General features: G+C 41.1%; 1 protein-coding gene across 2 annotated transcripts in view; it reads right to left on the bottom strand.

Annotated features, from left to right (window-relative positions):
• The window catches only part of LOC111245106 (uncharacterized), a 44,809-nt gene extending 27,047 nt beyond the window's left edge, over nucleotides 1-17,762 (bottom strand). Inside the window, exon 1 of one of the 2 annotated variants that reach the window (XM_022792970.2) lies at nucleotides 17,071-17,762. The gene's annotated coding sequence lies outside the window, so the exon portion shown is untranslated. Of the gene's footprint in view, nucleotides 1-14,011; nucleotides 14,139-17,070 lie in introns of those variants that run through there. The other variant, XM_086979604.1, reaches the window with a different exon arrangement.
• Between the last annotated feature and the right edge of the window lie 302 nt (nucleotides 17,763-18,064).

The following is an 18,064-nucleotide window of genomic DNA, read 5'->3' as shown; positions in this document are numbered from 1 at the left end:
CGCCTGGATAATAATTAGGCTAAGACTGAATTTACTATAGGCGAGTAAGTTATCATCAGCTATCAGTCATCCGCTTGATTTCCCAAGGGGGGGGGCATTCCTAGAAGATTAATGACGAACGTTAAGGGTTGTTGAAAATAGAAAAAAAAATATTAACTACAACGTGCCTTTGGGTAACAAAAGCAATTCAGTCTGGGTAGGTTCTATTTCCCGTTCAAGCATTTGTCTAAGGTATACAAAAAGAATATTTCATCTAAGCCTCGCATTCACGCATAATGATGCTTCATTCATCGAAATATTGTAGATGCTCGTACTCGATATCAGGACGATAGGCAAATTGCCACGAGAACTTTTCCACATCTTCATAATCATGCCATTTCCGTAACTTGGCTATAATAATATTATTATTTTCATCCCGTATTTTGTACTGTATTCTAACGAATCAAAGGTAAGTGCATCTAGACTAATCGATTTGGTCTTACGGACATGAAAGCAGCCGTCGAAACCTGGATTTCGGTCAAAGTGAGGACGGAGCATTGTTACCCAAGGATATCAGGGTCAGGTTAGCTAATTTATCGCTATGAAAAATTACTACTGCTGTTGCCGTCTGTTTTTGCCTGTTCTGTTAGTACATAACACTTTGCATATTTGATTGTTTATGTTATACTATACAACCAGGTTGTAATTCTACGGAATCTACCAGTTCCATAAAACCGTTACCGATACTAATGTTGATTTTAAAATAGCTGCGTTTGCCTCGACTGACGCCCAGCTCTAGTAATACAAGTCAGCCTTCTGTAGCATCATTATAAAACAAGTAATATGACGTGCGTGCTTACTCGCTGAGGTATCGGGGGGTACTCTACACAACGTTGCAATGCTATGACTGCTTTGTTTTTTTGTTATATGCGGTCTGTTTGTTCACTATATATAATTGCCACACTCAGCTGCGGCTGTTGACAGCTCATAGAAACAATGAAGATGACCACCTCGATCGAGCGCTCTTAGGCATCAATAAGTATATTATTACAAAAATCGAAAACCTCTTCGAACGAAGTAACCCGTACGACGGAACGATGGCATTCATAGAAATCGATCGAAATTAGCCTTTTTCCGTTGAAATAGCTCGAAATTTAGCTCCTCAAAAAGTCACAGCTGAAGTTGCGTCTGATTTGCCCCATTCTCGCTTTTTATGGCAACGTGTAAAATTGTATTCTTAAGTATTGTAGCAACACTCCTCACATCATTTTTACTTAAAGGTATAACAACATCCATCCATTGGAAACATTTTCGCACAATCACAAACAACGCCCACACATTTCTTCTACGTCGAACTCGTGCTAAATAACAATATTAGTTGGGAACTTTTTCTCAGTTAACTGCCGACCAATTTTTTGTGTAAATGATGTAAAAAAGCAGCATAACATCCACCTAAACTTCTGTGCCCGTAACTTCTAATGATACTCATGTTATAAGTATTATTGTACAGTGATGTAGTGATGAGCTTGGTTGGAAAAGTGGGCATTATTTTACTCCTCTCAATATATGATCTCATGTAAACGAACGGGCCAAAAAACACGGTTTCTAGAACGATTTCTTAATATATAATTAACTAACTTTTTCTTTTTGTAATACTAATAGGAACAATATATTTGAGACTAAGAAAGTGAAACAGGTTCAAGAGAAACTGTTTGGCCGCCATGATTTTTTACTAAAATGACATAAACTGAACACTAGTCACAGAAATGCTTTTATATATTCATATAATAGATACGAAAGTAGAAATATTTTTGCATGTATAGCCAACAATGTATTATATAGCAGCACAAACAAAGTTTGCCTTCTTGAGAAAATTGCCTTTGCAGCAACGATAATTCGTTCGTTGCTGGTGAAATTCGGCCGAGGTTTCGTTTTATACGCGGCAACGATTTTAAATGGAGTCGCCAAGTTTTTGTTCCTTTAGCAGGAAGCTATTTGATCTGTGAGTCTTCGCTGAAACTTCCGCAATGAACTTCTACTTACCGAGAAAAGAATAAGAAGCGTCCAAGTGAGCCTATATAACGAAAGCCTGAGTTGCACCAAGCATATATTATGACATATCTAAGCGTATATATATATATATAATCGGGCATGCCCTTATTGTGCCCTGGGCACTATATGTCGTTATCGCCTAATTTTATTACAGCTATAACATCAGGTGTACAATATTTCATAAAAACGGCCACATTAAGTGGTAGCCAGATAGATACTCCAGCTCATCCGACTTTTATTCAATCTCCCCAAATCAAAATCTATCCAACGAATGATTGACTTCAGCACCTACTCATTTGGCACATAATAGTTTAATCCAGTAGATCTGAACTTATCGAGTGCTAATGTCTGTCTGTTAAAGACGATAAGAAAACGCCGAAGCTAAGTAATTATGAGATTTCCTATTTGAGTTAATGCGTTTGTACACAACTAACCTATCAGTGATTAAGTTCGCTCGATACTGTCTCAGAAATATGTCAGCCGTTTATTGTAACGTTGTTGTAGTGTATGAGAACTTTCTCATCTCTCTCCTGATGCCCATAGCGGCGAAGATTAGGGATTAAAGGATGCGAGTCTTGCGATCGCTCATGTCTCTCAATTACCACAGAAAATACTGCATCGTAGTGGATTCTGCGATATATATTTGCGTCCTAAATATTAGGATCGAGTGGTCCGCGCCTCGTGTATGTCAATGGAGCGCACCTCACATGAACACCCGCTAAATATAAACATCGTACGCAGCTTTCAGAAATTGCCAATCTTTCTTTCACGAAAACACTTGAAAATAACCATGTGATAAGAATTGTGCAAAACAATGTTTTTCCCCTAGCTTTACATGAGCGTCTAAGGCAGGCGAGACTAGTTTTTAATTTAAAAGGTATTTCTCGCCTGAACTGATGGCAAAAATCATACATGTACATGTGCAAACATTTTTATTTTAAGATGATACAACGCATTAAACCAAGCAACATATTAAACTGAGCAAAAAAAAAGTCGACGCACACTTCAACGTCACCATTTCGTGCAAAAAATAACCACGCGAATTTACCGGCGGCCTATCTTTTACTACCTGTTATTTGCAATGTGTTTGTTACAAGCTTTTAGCTGTTGGCAGCTTGCCGGAAAATCTTCGACGGTAAGTGGATATACGGGCCAGTGGAGATTCAAACAAGTGAACGACCCACCGACCAACCGATTTCACGCTATTTATCAGAAAACTTTTGACTCGTATCGTTTCCATTCGTCCAGAAAGCATCCGGTCACGAACACACCGCTTCCGACACTACAAAAAGCACGACTGACCGTCTAGCTAGACGCCGTACGTCTGGATGCGCCGTGCACAAAATGCCGCTGTCTCCAGACCCCCTTCCCACGCTAAACGGTAGGGGTCTGGGGTTACCATCTCAGATCACTACTGTCAAGCCGTCACCGAAGGTGGAAGCGTGCGAAAAATACGACAAGGTCAGCTCTGCAGCGGTTATATCACCGACATACAAAGCTTCCGTTATGTCAGCGGAAGACAGGTGCGACCTATTAGTTAAATCATCTGATAATCATCTTCAACTAGACTACTTTTCTCATGGCGGTCGGCGTTACTCAGTCATATTATAAGCTGAGATATACCGATGTAGACTGGAAAGCTTAAACGTTTACATTCAATTACTTCCAACAGCTCGTTTGATCTTTATATTAAACATTCAATTAAATACACTTTTGTCTAGCTCACCTGTGAGTATGCTGTAGTAGATCATCGTTTGGAGACGCGCTTGAAGTAGTTTTCCAACGAAAAATATATATTAACTATTCATTCTGCAAAATGGATACGTCTCGCAGGTAAGTTGAAAGTCAGCGATGGCAAGAGATCACGCAAACGAATGAATCGGAGATTTGGAAATCTTATGGCTTAGTATATTGTGTACGAGTGCCATATGTTGTTAGATGTATAGCTAATAATCTTTGTTATAATAATAAATTGTTTGTATCGTTTCGTCACTGTTAGTTACGGCTAATCCTTCGCACACACATACAGTAAGGAAATCGATCATATGTTGATAATCAGTCGTCCGTTTTCATCCTGTCCTGAAGTGGCCAATGACCAAAAAAAGGTTATGATCTGTCTTCATTGTCGCCGCGTAGTGTAATCGTGCTCGAAAAATAGGCCAGCGCTTGTCAATCAAAGCTCAGCGGAAGATCAAATCACAGAGGAAGAATATCGACGCTGTACAAAACAAGTTATAACCGTATATCCGAAATGGCGTCCGGTGCTAAGCGTAACAGCGATGTAGTACAATTCACTTGTAACAAGCATTAGTCCAGGATATTTAGTTTCGATCTATACCATCTCGAAATAGAACTAATTTGTACAATTAGCGAAATTACTTGTAACGAGGTCTAAAACCGGAAATGGTACTTAGCTAGTTAGGTAACATGTCTGATCAAAAGAAAGCTTACTTAAGGATAATTGTATAGGTGTAAGCAGTAACGATCTATTGCGTACATACTCAGCAGCATACGCATGGCGGCGATGGGATATATTTGGAGAAACGGTGCCCAGAGGGAGCCACCTGTTTCCACCTTTACTTGCCGCGATCCGTGACATGAACGTGTGGCCTGCCCGTATTGTATATCTTTCTGCCTGTCTCTGTTTACGTTATATTAACGCGTTTCCTGACTCACCGCGCGACTGAGTGATTGAGAACTGTCAAAAGGCGAGATCGAAAGCTAGTGCAGACGGTTGCCAGCTATTTCAGTCAGAGTCAGCTACGAAAGCGCAGTGACGAGCACGCTGACAGGAGTACTTGAGCAGTCCTGATCCCAAATGGAGGAAAGGCGTGCAGATTACAAATGCAATTATTTCAGTAGCAAGGATCTCAGGACGGTAAGAGTGAAAGACGCACGAACGGGCGAAAAATATTCCATGATTCAAAAGTAACATTGGAAGGAGCACTGGACCGAAATAATACAAAACAAACCCAACGTATCTTAAACAGCTCGCGACGAACTAACAAGGTGTTTCCAACCAGCTCAATGTCGAATAACGGTAAAACAATTTAAGAAGGAAAGCCAAAAAATTGAGCGTCTGACAACAGGGCAAATAAAAAACGAATTCCTGCAGCTGCCTTCCTTCCTCAGCCAATTGATGAGCCAGTTGGAAAAGCCATAACAGCGACAAAAACAACAAACACAAAAAAATAGGAATGGCGTGAAAACCAAAAATGAGAACGTGATTACATCTGACGTTTGCATTTATAGCACCACACGCAAGCTACCCGCAACGATCAAGCCTTTGTTGGCAACGTCGGAGAGGAGTAAATCAGTTAGAATGGGACCAATCAGCATTGCCCCATCTTCAAATTGTGGAATGAAAAATTGCGCAAAAACGAAGACTGTCGCTTTTTTTTAATTTCGTTCTAGCGAGCGACGAGGATGACAGCAGTTACCTATTCCGAAATCATTCGTATGGTACACGGCCGACTTGGCGGATTCGGAAATTTAACAGATAGCTACGTATCATGTATACATATTATTAACTAGAAACAACACGGGACAATTGCGTTAGATATAACATATCCTGTCAATAGGATGCGCGCAGCGGCGGCCATCATCCGTTCATTATCGTTAATACGATGTTAAATATACGACGACCATGTGTTGACTTGTTATCTGTAATCCATTCTACTAAAACATTTGTCAGTTACAACGATAGGCAGGAGGGAAGGATCTGTTTATCCTGCTTGCGGGATGGCTCAGTACGAAAAGCGATTCGGTAATTTTGTTCGACTTCGGTCTGTTTGTCAAAATGTCCTGTGTTTATCATCGTAGTGCGGACAAAAGAAAGGGGTAAAATCTTTGTCGCCATTTGTGTACGACGCACCCATGATTTTCACCTTTTTTTTTCCTGCAGCCGGCAGTAGATATAGGCGTCCGGTTTCATTTGGTGCTTGCAGAATTGGTTCAGACATCGATGGCCGCTTAATTCTTCCAGGGGTGTATACACGTACAATACGTGCAACATCGAATAACGGAAAAGGCCAATATCCATATATGGAAATAGATCGCTACCTTCGATCGCTATTGATCGGTAGTGATCATAGCATTCAGGTTTGGTAGATATGAAAACGTGCCGCTTCTACAAGATCAGTACTATTAATGACGGAACCGTTACATAAAAATTTAGCTTATATTAGCAAAAAAAAAAATACAAAATCACTTGTATCAGTCTATAAATTTAGGTCAATCCGAAGGAAATTACGGAAACATCACTGAATCAGCGGTGGATTCCAGCAACTTCATCGACATCTGGCGCATCATCCGACTGTCGGCGACGAAGCCATTGCTGACAGCTGCACAGGCAGCGATTCTCTTCCACTACAGTTAATTTTGAGATTCTAGGCCTAGTGCTAGCATCAATACTTAGCATTCGTATAATTTTGTCGTCATTCTTTTCGTGAATTTCGTGCGAAATTGGACATAGGAAACCCCTTGCCAGCTAGACAAACGCAGCAAACTTATCGTCCCGATCTCAACAGGAAATTTGTGGTAAAAACAAACGCAATCCCAAGTGAGACGATGCAATGACTAGCCCCATCAGCATTGGCCGTATCGAAGGGGTTTACTGGCGAACTTCAGATTCGCGCATCATAAGAAACGACTGAGCTAGCGGGACTTTGGGGTCGAAAATAGGCCCGCAGCCGTAACACGGTAGACAATTGCGAGCAACAACGGAAGAAGATATCATCTGTTTAGGTAAAATAAAAAGAAACGAAGTACCACTGTGTGACAAAGCAGCATATATTTTATGTACCATAAAGTAAGCATTGATTGAAGAATAATAATAGCAATCACTACACTGACTGCCGAGAGCTTTTTGGAACATGCCCGTCATGATGAACAGCGACAATGCAGAGCGAGTAATTAAGTTGACGTTTCATATTTGTTACTATACCCGAACGATTTCGATAAATTACTAATCAAAGAGTTATATCTGCTATGTGTGCGGATGCTCTGTCAGTTGTCGAGAAATGGTGCCAACCTGTACAGCTAAATAAATATGAATGAAAAAAAGGCGAACGTCAACAGTTCACTATAGTTTATAGTTCTTATAGTTACGTAGCCAGCCAAATAAAGCAATAACCTACATCCTATGTCCGATGCAAATCATTCCGACAAAAATCATTCTTCCTATTGTATTGTAATTGAAGGTTAGTTATAGCCATTATGTATTGCGTATTGAACACAAAGTAAAATACGAAAATCCTTAGTTAATACTTTCGATACGCAGCGATGTATCTTTATATTGATCCAATATGCCAAGTTGATGAAGCGCTCAAGGAACGAGATACCGCTGAAACGTTGATGCGGGATTTGTTGTTATTCTACAAGATGCGGATATCATTCAAGCTCTCAAAGTCACCTGGGGCTGCCGTTACCGCCAACAACGACGACAACAACAGTCTATGTTTCCGCAAATGATCACGTGTGATTTTTGCATCCCATGTAACGTATGAGATTGTTTGTATGAGTAGTCTCTTATAAAGGAATAGAGAGGGGCTGAGTGAGAGCGATCTACCTTGATACGGACCAAGCTAGTTAGGAAGCGCATGAAGCACGGGGTATTGAGCCAAAATAGAATAATGTGTCGTCTTCGTGGCGCTTCAAGGCGCCAGGTTCACGACTTCAGCAGTTTGATGTCCGCCGCCCCCCCCCCCCCCCATTTTCAAGCACCCCCCTTACACCTCATTGTCATTTACACGCAACAAGGTTGTTTGTTCGGTTGTCGTCCACCTAAATCCAGCAGATCACTCACAGACATGCACAGAGCGAACGTAGCCGCTGGCATATAAACATATATGCCCTCACCGGCGGGCGCAGTCACTCGCATCAAGACGCTAATTTGCCAAATGTATATTGGCTAAGCATTGTAATAACCGTAATAGTAATAATAATATTATCAAATTCGATTTCAATCGATTTTTTTTTCGAAAATGTGTGCCTTGTTTACAGTTATGCTACGGTTTCTTTTACTTGAGACAACGACAGAACGAAAATAGATCGATGCTTCTTTGCTACAATCCCCTTTACTCTGATCACAGCGATATAGAAGTCACTTATATATATGTAACATCCATAGCCATATCTGTAAACTACCTGAGTCCGTCCACCCATGATATTGCGAGTATTGCCCATTGAGATGTGTGAGTGAACAAGCAACCTATATATCTAGTTATCTGTTATACATAATTCGAAAAAATCAAATTATAGGTGACCACAACAGCAGGACGACGATTGCGTCGCTTTGCCCTTATCAGGGCTAACGCAAAAAAAAGATCTTTGCCTGTGGTCACCGGCTAGAACAAGATGGCCGGCAGTATATGCGGACGCTCGCTTCAATAGCGGTAGCACAGCGACCACGATGAAAGCAAATTACGAAGCCAGATTATTTAGTAATGACGTTCGGTGTTTTTTTCTCTGTATCCGCGTGTTATCGTGAATTCACACCGAAGGCAGACTGACACGCACAGCCGCAGGACCCTGAAATGAGTGAACGACGGGTCGACTGATTGATCGTCCGTTTATTGATCTGTAAAATCATCTAATCGCTAGAGATTTCACGTGCCATTATATGGTGAAAAGAAAAACGCATGCAAGCATGTATACTGTGAACGGGGATAATATCAGCACTCCAAAGAAGTCGCCTATAGATGCTCTAAATTTATCCTTCATTGGTTACATCTTATTTCTCTAATTATTAGAATTTTAGAAAACAATCCAACTATAAAATTGCTTATTATTGCGCAAATAAACATTTTGAGATAGCGTTTGAAATACGTTCATATAAAAGTGTTATTAAGTTGTGATGGTTGCATATTTATCCACTTCGTTCAGCTGTGACGAATGGAAAACGGCAAAGTGCGATATATCTTGCAATTATTCTTTAAAACCCTACTCTGATCCCTAATATATACGTCAAAAATATTAGATCAGTTAATTAAATTTGAGCTTTTACAGATTCAAACATTTATGCAATTCAGATTATGGTACTTAGTGAAGTCAAGAGGAAATGTCTGCGAATTCTTCGCTCGCTCGCTCGCTCGCTCGCCCGCCCACCCGCTTACTGCACACAAATTGTGTTCCTGACGTGCATTTCGCGTGCCCTTCTAGAGTACACGAGAACAAACACTCCTACGCCCCTCTGACGCCCTCCTGTGCGTCGCTCTAAGGAGCGGCACTCCTTGCGCATCATTCATGTCAAAAGGGCACACTGTTTAACAAGAGGCCCTTTAAAATAGCCTCACGCGTATACTCACACGCACGAATAACAAATTGATAAAATAAGATGCCACGTTGTCTTCTGATTAATCAGTTTAATAGCCACGATTGGAAGACCAGGGCAATTGTGTTTATCAATGCAAACAAGCAGCCGTCAAGGAAATAGCACCTGAAACTGGCTGATCATTCTATGGCATCAAACCTTCATCACCGTATATAATAGATTTACGTGGAGAATCCTCATGGCATGGCCGTACTCGCGACCTATTTGGTAAACGGATGCCGTCATTTTTATGGATACTTTTAACAGTAAACAAAATAAATTGCTTTGGACGTCCCAGGTTGTGACCATTCTTTCAGTAGCAGATACGTAGGGATGCATCTAAATAACGCATACGACATACTAACATATGGTATGCGTTTAAAAGTAGTTCATATAGGTTACGATACGCTTTAAATATATGTAAGAATGTTCAGACTAGAAGGGGCAAGATACAAGCTCAGCTGAATTGTTTTCGGGCAAACCATGTAGGTAGAAGCAGTATCGCTGAAACATTCCATGTGGTGTTACCTTTCGAGTCATAGCTGCGGGGTGTGCTTTTTCTTCTTTGTCAACGAGTTAAAACAGTGCACAATCGACAACATTCACTGGGTTCGACATTGGGTTTAGTTAGTCGTAAGTTGTCTCTTTCCAAATAAGTTAAAGGCAATTTTAAATCTTTTTTTTCTTAGCACACAAAAAGATAATTTAAGTGGCAGCTATTTGCGTTATTATATAATTATACTGGCTTGTTACTAAATATTCATGGAACTGAAATATGCAAATATTGAGGTTTGTTAGAACGAAGGCAGGAGGAACGTGCCCTTATCAGTATTCAATTATATTTACTTCATATTAATGACATAATGATTGATTCAATTACATAATGATAGGAATCTGCACGACGTTTCGGCGGGCGGTCCAATCAAGCCGCAAGCCCCAGCTCCGACAAACACTAACCCTTGTTGCCGATCGGATTAGTGCAAATATTGTTTTCACGCTACGTCATGTTATGATAAATAGTTCCCAACGTTTGTGGTGACGGTCAGCGATGGTGATAAACGGAACAATAGAGATAATTCTGCAGATCGTTACAAGGAACCAAAAAATCGGTCAAATCTTTTCTACGTTCCTTTGCCTTTGCAGGCCTGGGCGTTACTTCTGTTTGTCTGCTGACTAGCGGTCGTCTGTGCGTCACTGTGTTACCTCAGAGCGATCCGCTGTTAACAACAACATCCACAACACAGTTAATAGTAGTAGAAAGATAATTAGACGATTAATTATGAGCTGTTTAGGTTGTCGGACTGAGCGGAACAGGAAGACAAAGGAAAAGAGCAAGGAAAATAGCCACTTGACTAACAGCAAATCATAGGACCAAATTTATAATCAAATCCAGTCCCACGGTTGCTCAGTCGATAAGGCCCTTGTGACAAAGCTTGTGACGCGCTTAACTTATTATTGGCAATGTAAGTTTATTTTTTCATTAGCGTTAGAATGCCATAATAAGTGTGGCTTTGGCATCAATATATATACCCACTGCCATTACAAAAGTGGAAGATGCAATAGACAGCACACGTGTTAATTAGATTGACCGTCTTTCTCTGCTAAATAGGCACTTGACTATCAGTCCACGAAAGCATCCCTTAGATGAAAATATGTCTCAACGTAAACTTATTGAAAACTTTCAAACAGAATAGTTCCATATAACTACGAGTTCAACTTCGACCTGTTTACATAAAAAAGTTGCCACGTTAATGGTGATTCTTAGTTAATGTGTTCAAGTAAATGTTCTAGTACTAAAGGCTCCTCTCAAGTCGAGATATATCATACTACTTACAATTTTCGAGGTACGGCAATGTGACTATCATCGATCTATTTGCACGATGCACGTTATAATATTAGCCTGTTACAAGCGAATCCGGTGAATTTTGAAACTGAATAACTTTTTAACTAGGCGCCAGTAACAAACAAAGTTTGGCTAATAAATGCATACTCTTCTAGGCACTTGTCAATTTACTCCAGAAGAAATGAGTTCAGAAAAAAATACTTTATGATCTCAAAAATCAGCGCTAAATTGGTCATTGTTTGATTCCTTTAAGGCCACAATAGCATGGGAACTCATCGAAGATTAATGAGAATATGAGCAAGAAAGTTCGGAGCAAAAGCTGACAGCGCGTGAATGGTATAAACATTTTAAGAATGAAGACTAGAGAGTTGAAGACCATCGAGAAGGTAACCAGGTGTAAAAACGCGAAGGACAAGACAGTATTGCCGCAACCAAAGAGGTTTTTCGCAAAAGCAGAGTTCTAGCCCAGAGGTTCTATCTGCCAGGGCTAGCATTTCACATTGTAACCCAAATACCGAAAATGCGGAAACTGGGTAAAAAATGAGTGCCGTTAGTTGACTCCAGACTAGTTCGAGATGAATTCTACGTACAAATTTTGTAACGTTAATCAACAAAATAACGCTTGTAACAGTCTAGCAGAATATATATATATATAATAGCGTCGTATGCAATCCATTGCAAAGTTTGTCATCTCGAACTTCTATTCACCTGCTTTGGCATGTGCAAGTGTTTCCTCCTCATATAGATCGACCCACATGATCGTATCATCTGATCGCGATGATTTGTTGTGATACAACTGAGAAAGACAGTGTTATCTCTATCTGCGATTCTCCGGCCAATTTTTCTAATCATCGCCGCTAAAACGGCGGGCTGTAGCCCACGTGATTAAAGCTAGCACTTGAATAAGTTCTTAACTTTGTTTCAATTGCTCAGGTTAGTTCGCTTGGGATGCAAAGAAACGCTATGGTTTAATCCCACTGTTCCATGCTCCTTATGCAAATTTATTAAGCATTTTGGGCGGAAGTTAGTTCGTCGTTAGCTGTCGTCTAATCCTCGAAAAACAAAATGTGGCCGTTCTTCCACCTTCCAAAAACATTGAGCTTCATTATTCATTAAAATATTATTTGCGGGAGCACTGCGTTACGTGTTCCTGATACGTCACTAATAAACTATAGCCATATAGAATTCAGCAGATCTCTGGCGGCATCAGATCGTTGCATAATTATTAGGTAACAGATGCTCAATGCGAAGGCTCGTCAAGTTCAGGGGTAATGTGAACATGACGCTAATGATGATTTGACTAACATCCTGTTATATTGTATTGGCAGAGCTTGTCTTTCGTAAAATGAACGAAATCTATTGATAGCTATACATATGACTATCAGATCTATAAACATCTGATAGCATTCAGCCATCCACTAGCAACTTCGAATTTTACCGTCCTTCTTTAGAACCAGGCGACGTAGGCCAGGATGAAATATGCATGAACATTTTTATAAAATGGTGTAATTGACTCTCATTTTAGTGGCGCGGTTATAAGTTAAAAGAGAAACTGAATGGATGATAAAACGGTGTAGGTGTCTGTCACGAACGTGACTGGGGGCAAAACTCCACGCTCACCCAGGGATATAATACTACTGTTGATACTAAAAGATAAAAGGGCTGAAACAAGAATTACATATGATAATGTTAATGCTTGGAGCCATATTGAACGTTTGCCTGTTAATACTGTATCACTGCGAAGTAATTATGTTTTAGTTGGTATACCGATCGCCAATGTTTTTTTGTGGTTGCTTTTTCGAAACTAGCGTTTCTAAATATATGCCATTTCATATTTGACTTCAATTAAACTAGCCAGCCAGCCAGCCAGCCAGCCGGCCGCTGAAGAATGAAGACTAATCGTATGAATAGGTAAACATTTCGAAGGATTTGTTTGCCCGTCAGCGTCCAACTAAACGCACCGACACCAACAAGTCGTCAGGCATGAATGGCACCGCAGTTGTCATTACACAAATCGGCGCGTCACTTTCTGATACGGTACCACGTATCGTTTAATGCGTTTGTGTGTGATTCTATATCGATGGTTCGATTCGTTGTGTGCAAAGTTGTTTGCCATTACAGGAGCCATCGTCGATCTTACATGGCTTAATTATATTGTTGAAGCATCGCCGATACGGTCAGACCCTCTTAATGGTCTATACGGCACACCCACTTCAAAACGATATTTCGTCTAACGAAGTTTATGTACGTATTAAAGAATAGGCTTCCACAGTCGGCGGGGTGTGCATTGTACCGTTAAGAGAAAAGACATGACCTCTTTCGGCGTCACGCATCATCAACAGTTGTTTTTCATCCCCGACATGTACGATCAGTTGGCAGGAAAGTTCGTTGTTATCTTTAGTAAGTTCACATGATGCGGCCACGTTTAGAGCTTATATGCTGAGAGAATACCTGTGAATTAAATACTATGTGCTATGCATCCGCTATAAATGGGGGGCATCACGCCACGAACACGACGCAAGGTTTTGAAAATAGTTATCGTCCAATTCTTCACCATGATAGTTATATACGCCATGTGGTGACTGACGACGCTATATGCTGATAGGTTGACAAACAAGCAGCCTGATGGTAAACGCGCAGGCGAGGCGTCAACATCACCGAAACACAATTCGACAATGCGCGTCACAGACAAGTACGCACGTTACCATCGCTGTTGTTATGCCCGATACGTCACTATAATTATGATAATAACAACAACAATAGCACCAATGGTAGGACCTGGCTAAATAGGCTCACGTGCATTGGTTAGAGCGTTCTTAACGTACCACTGCTGCTGCTTGTTTCTGCCTTAGCATTAGACGCGTTGTCTGATGTCATTCGGAAGCTTAACGATTCACTGCGGCAGTGGCCTACTTACTCGCAGGGAATGACAACGGCAATTGCTTCGGCGATGGTAGCAAAGTAAGACGCTGACGGAAGGTCGGACAGCTGAGCGGCGGCGGCGGCGGCAGACGACTCTGCGAACCACATGAGCTGACTTGGTACGTATGTAACTCTCCCTTACCCGAGTCGCCTAATTCCGACATCTAAGGCCAATATATGTAATGCCGCTGCCGGTGGTGTTTGAAAAACGTAACGAAAAAGGTCGAATATCGCAAAACTACACCAGTGGCAGCGACGGCCAGACTGGCAGTGGCAGCATTAGCTACAGTAAAAGCAGAAGTGGGCATCAGCCGCACGAAAGCGGTGCGATCGACGTCGCGTAACAAGATAAAATATCACCGGAACGGGTCCTGCAACACGAGAAATGGACGGACAGACAGACAGACAAGCTAAGTTGGGGCGTTTGGCATCTGACGAGACAAGGCTTGCCTGAACAGTTGTTACTAATTGCGAAAAAGTAGTAGTTAGCGCGCAAAGTTCCAATTGCACCATCACATTATGCTAATCTTATAACACCCATACAAACACACAGACCCGGTAAGCAGACAAAAGCAGAGGTATACCTCACTGCTGTCACAAAGCAAGCTAGAATATGCAACTGGAATCATCGTTACCTAAGGAAATACATTTTTACTGACAGATGACAGACAGAGATGAAATCTAGGTAAATCTGATTAGTCGCATATTATCGTGATGACGATAGACTCAGCTGTTAGAGAGTGATGTATATCCTTTAATACGTAGGTTGAAGTTCGCATACAAATGGACAGAACCTGCGAAACATACTAGGTGTTTTCATAGACTAATGGTAGAAATATTCAAGTTGGCCTGACTGTCAAGTTGTCCAATGCTTATTATGATAGGTTCGAATCGATCGACAGCAACAACAGCAACAAACTCGACGCTGTGTGGCGCATAAGTCTCTTCATACCTAACAACTAATGTTTTGTCATTCCTACGAGATAATCGGGTTTATATCTTCTGGCGATACGAGCTACTGTTGTTGGCCATCTAACCCACCGTGATTAGAGAAGATACCACGGACGCTTGAGCCATAAAAAAGCTTCAGGTATATATGGCGTAGCGGTTTATTTATGATTACCCAGTTTAATGGCGACGCACTGGGTCGGATACTGCTCGCTATGGCCAGTCATAAACTGTGCGTTTTTGTATCGGACAATTGCAGTACTTCAATCCATCGGTACGCCTAATTTACACAACAGAAATGCCATGTCCTTAAGGACAACAATGTATTGTACCAGCGTTGACCGTAAACTTTCATCGTAGTGAAAGAAGTAATGACTAAGAACTACAACACAACAACTTTTGGCAATTGTCTTTAGAACTATAGAAGTTAGTACAATAAACTTTTAAGAAATTACAAATGACATACATTAGCAGTTCTCGCGATGTTAAATAAAACATAATAAAAATACGTAGTGAATACTAAACAACGACAATAAAGATTGTGTATAAACATTTAACACTCTCGACAAAAGAATGAACTGCCTATGTCGTCCACGTTTGTGTCAACATCGAGGTCTATATAGAGCGATGCGCGTTCAACAGATCCCACCTGTCTTCCATGGCCATAGTCTGAGACTCCTCACACTCCGAAGAAGCACAGATAATACCATCCATTCTTTATCTTTCGAACTTGACTTAATAATCAATAAAATCTAGGCCCGCTAATATCGCTCGCGTAACTTTGACGGCATTAAACAAACGTTTTGCTTGTCGGGTCAACGATCGGGTCAGGCTGCTGTGCATAATGTATGCGTAATGTCTCCATACCAAGAAGGACGCGTAACGGGTGCTTTCGAGACGAACTTATCTAGCGTAGAGCATGAATGCAAGGGATTCAGTACAATAAAAAGGAAAATAGTCCAGGATTATTTGCGTGTTATTTTGTTTGAATACGCTGGCGGATCTCAACACCCGTAAGTGCACTCACTCGCTATCTTGGTCTAACGATTGCTGACGTTTGATAATTCTTTAGTGAATACAACTTCCTGGTTAAAGTTGATATGGCCGAACTTTTATTAAGGCACATGAAACATGTAAATAGTGGCAAATATTAAAAAAAAAAAACCGAGAATTCATTTGTTTTCTTAAGTTTGAGTTAACTAAGCATTTTTTGTAATTCAATAAGTAAGCGCACAACAGTTAACGGTTAAGGGTCATCCTAAATCAATTTTATGTTCCTTCAGCTTAATTTCTATGTTGAAAAAAAATTGATTGGAAAGGAGGTTACTGTTATGTAAATAAATATCATGAGTTGGACAAGGTAGTTTATTTAGTAATTAGTTATATTTGAACAGCAACCTATCCATTCTCTCTAAAGGGGAAGGATTGTAAAGTATATATATATAAAATGCAGCGAAGGACATATCTTACAAAACGATTGCTTAACCAGAAATCTGATTACCTCCAAATATCGCGTAATTCGAAATTTAAAATGAAGGTTTCTACAGGACCAATTATCGCAAGGCATTTTTTTACTCAATCGTACGTATACCCGCCAACTGTTTTGTCAATGGTCGGCCGCAGAGGTACGACTTAATAGTTTTAACACGGGCAACCAAGAGGGACACCTTAATTGAAGCATCTTCAACTTTATGTTGGCTTAAAATGTTTGACCTTACTCACCGCGGTAAAATTGAGTCCAATTTAAATAAAACTCGTAGAGGTCTGCCTCATGCTGCTTATATCGGTCAAGCATATTTACAGGACTTTTACTGTCCTTAAGGACTCAGTAAGTTTATGCGGAAAGTTACACGGATACCAAGCCCGCGCTGATATTGCCAAGTTCTTTACTTTCCATAACTGCCAATTTAGTAAGGAAGATATATATGTATATATTATATATGTATATATGAATATATGCATAGTGAATGCGTTCTCTACTTTGTCTTAGCGTTATGTCTTAATGCTAACTTACCAAAATTAACGGGTCAATCTGTGAATCCTCAATCTAATTAAGGTCGAACGGCACACGGCTATCAAAGTGTTGAAAAGGTCTTCGTAGGTTAAGGAAACTGAAATCAACGAATAACTAAGTAAAATGTTTTTTTTTTCCTTATGTCCAGCGGCACTTCAGGTACTAATCGCAATACACAGCGCACGAAAACTCGTGATACACACAGCCGTTACTAGAAAGACACAAATTACCCAAAGAGCGTTATCGTGTGCTTGGTACGTCCCTGCACAATCCTGTACCTCGTACTATCGCGTACACCTTCAAGGAGCTTATTGCTAGGAAGTCCGCAAGCTTTCGCACTATTTTTCCAACAGTTTCCTCTGTGATAGGAGCACAACGATATCGAGATACGCTGATATCACCACTACGCGCAAAGTACTTATCACTCGTGCATATATGCCTTTAAGTGTTTAGTTTATGTCTTTGCCTGCAGCGGTTGTGATTCCAAGATGTTCTTGTCGTCTCTTCTCGTCAGAATCACTGCCCGGTTAGCTGCGCGTGTAAAAAGGCGTTGTGGCCGCGCGCTGCGTTGCCTAACGGCGTGTGCTGTAGCCCCGATGTGGTGCAACGTGCTTCTGTGCCTTTTTCGCTCGCGCCACCGCTGCGGCCGCCGCTACCATCGAGGTGCCCGAATACCGGAGCGTCGCTTTCACTGCGTCTAGTTCCGACACACCACGGGGAAGATAGGCTTCTTTACATGTTCGTTCGCACATACTGTCACTCCCCGCGGCTTCGATCCTTCTCTCCGCACCTCAGAGCAGCTGTCGTCCAACGACCCGATCCAAAAGAGGGTTGGCATTCTGCCCAAAAGAAGCTGCGGAGTGAAAGGAGAAGGGGCCAATCGATCCTCCCTCGGTTGTGCTTGCAGCTGGAACCCTGCGGCCTCGCGGCCGCAGTAGCGAACACGGTCTAACGCTGCTTGAACAACGCTGAACAAGCACCAAACGTCGCAGCG

The sequence above is a fragment of the Varroa destructor genome, unplaced genomic scaffold (assembly GCF_002443255.2).
Source record: "Varroa destructor unplaced genomic scaffold, Vdes_3.0 BEIS01000002.1, whole genome shotgun sequence".
Taxonomy (NCBI): Eukaryota; Metazoa; Arthropoda; class Arachnida; order Mesostigmata; family Varroidae; genus Varroa; species Varroa destructor.
This window is presented reverse-complemented; position numbering and strand designations above follow the sequence as displayed.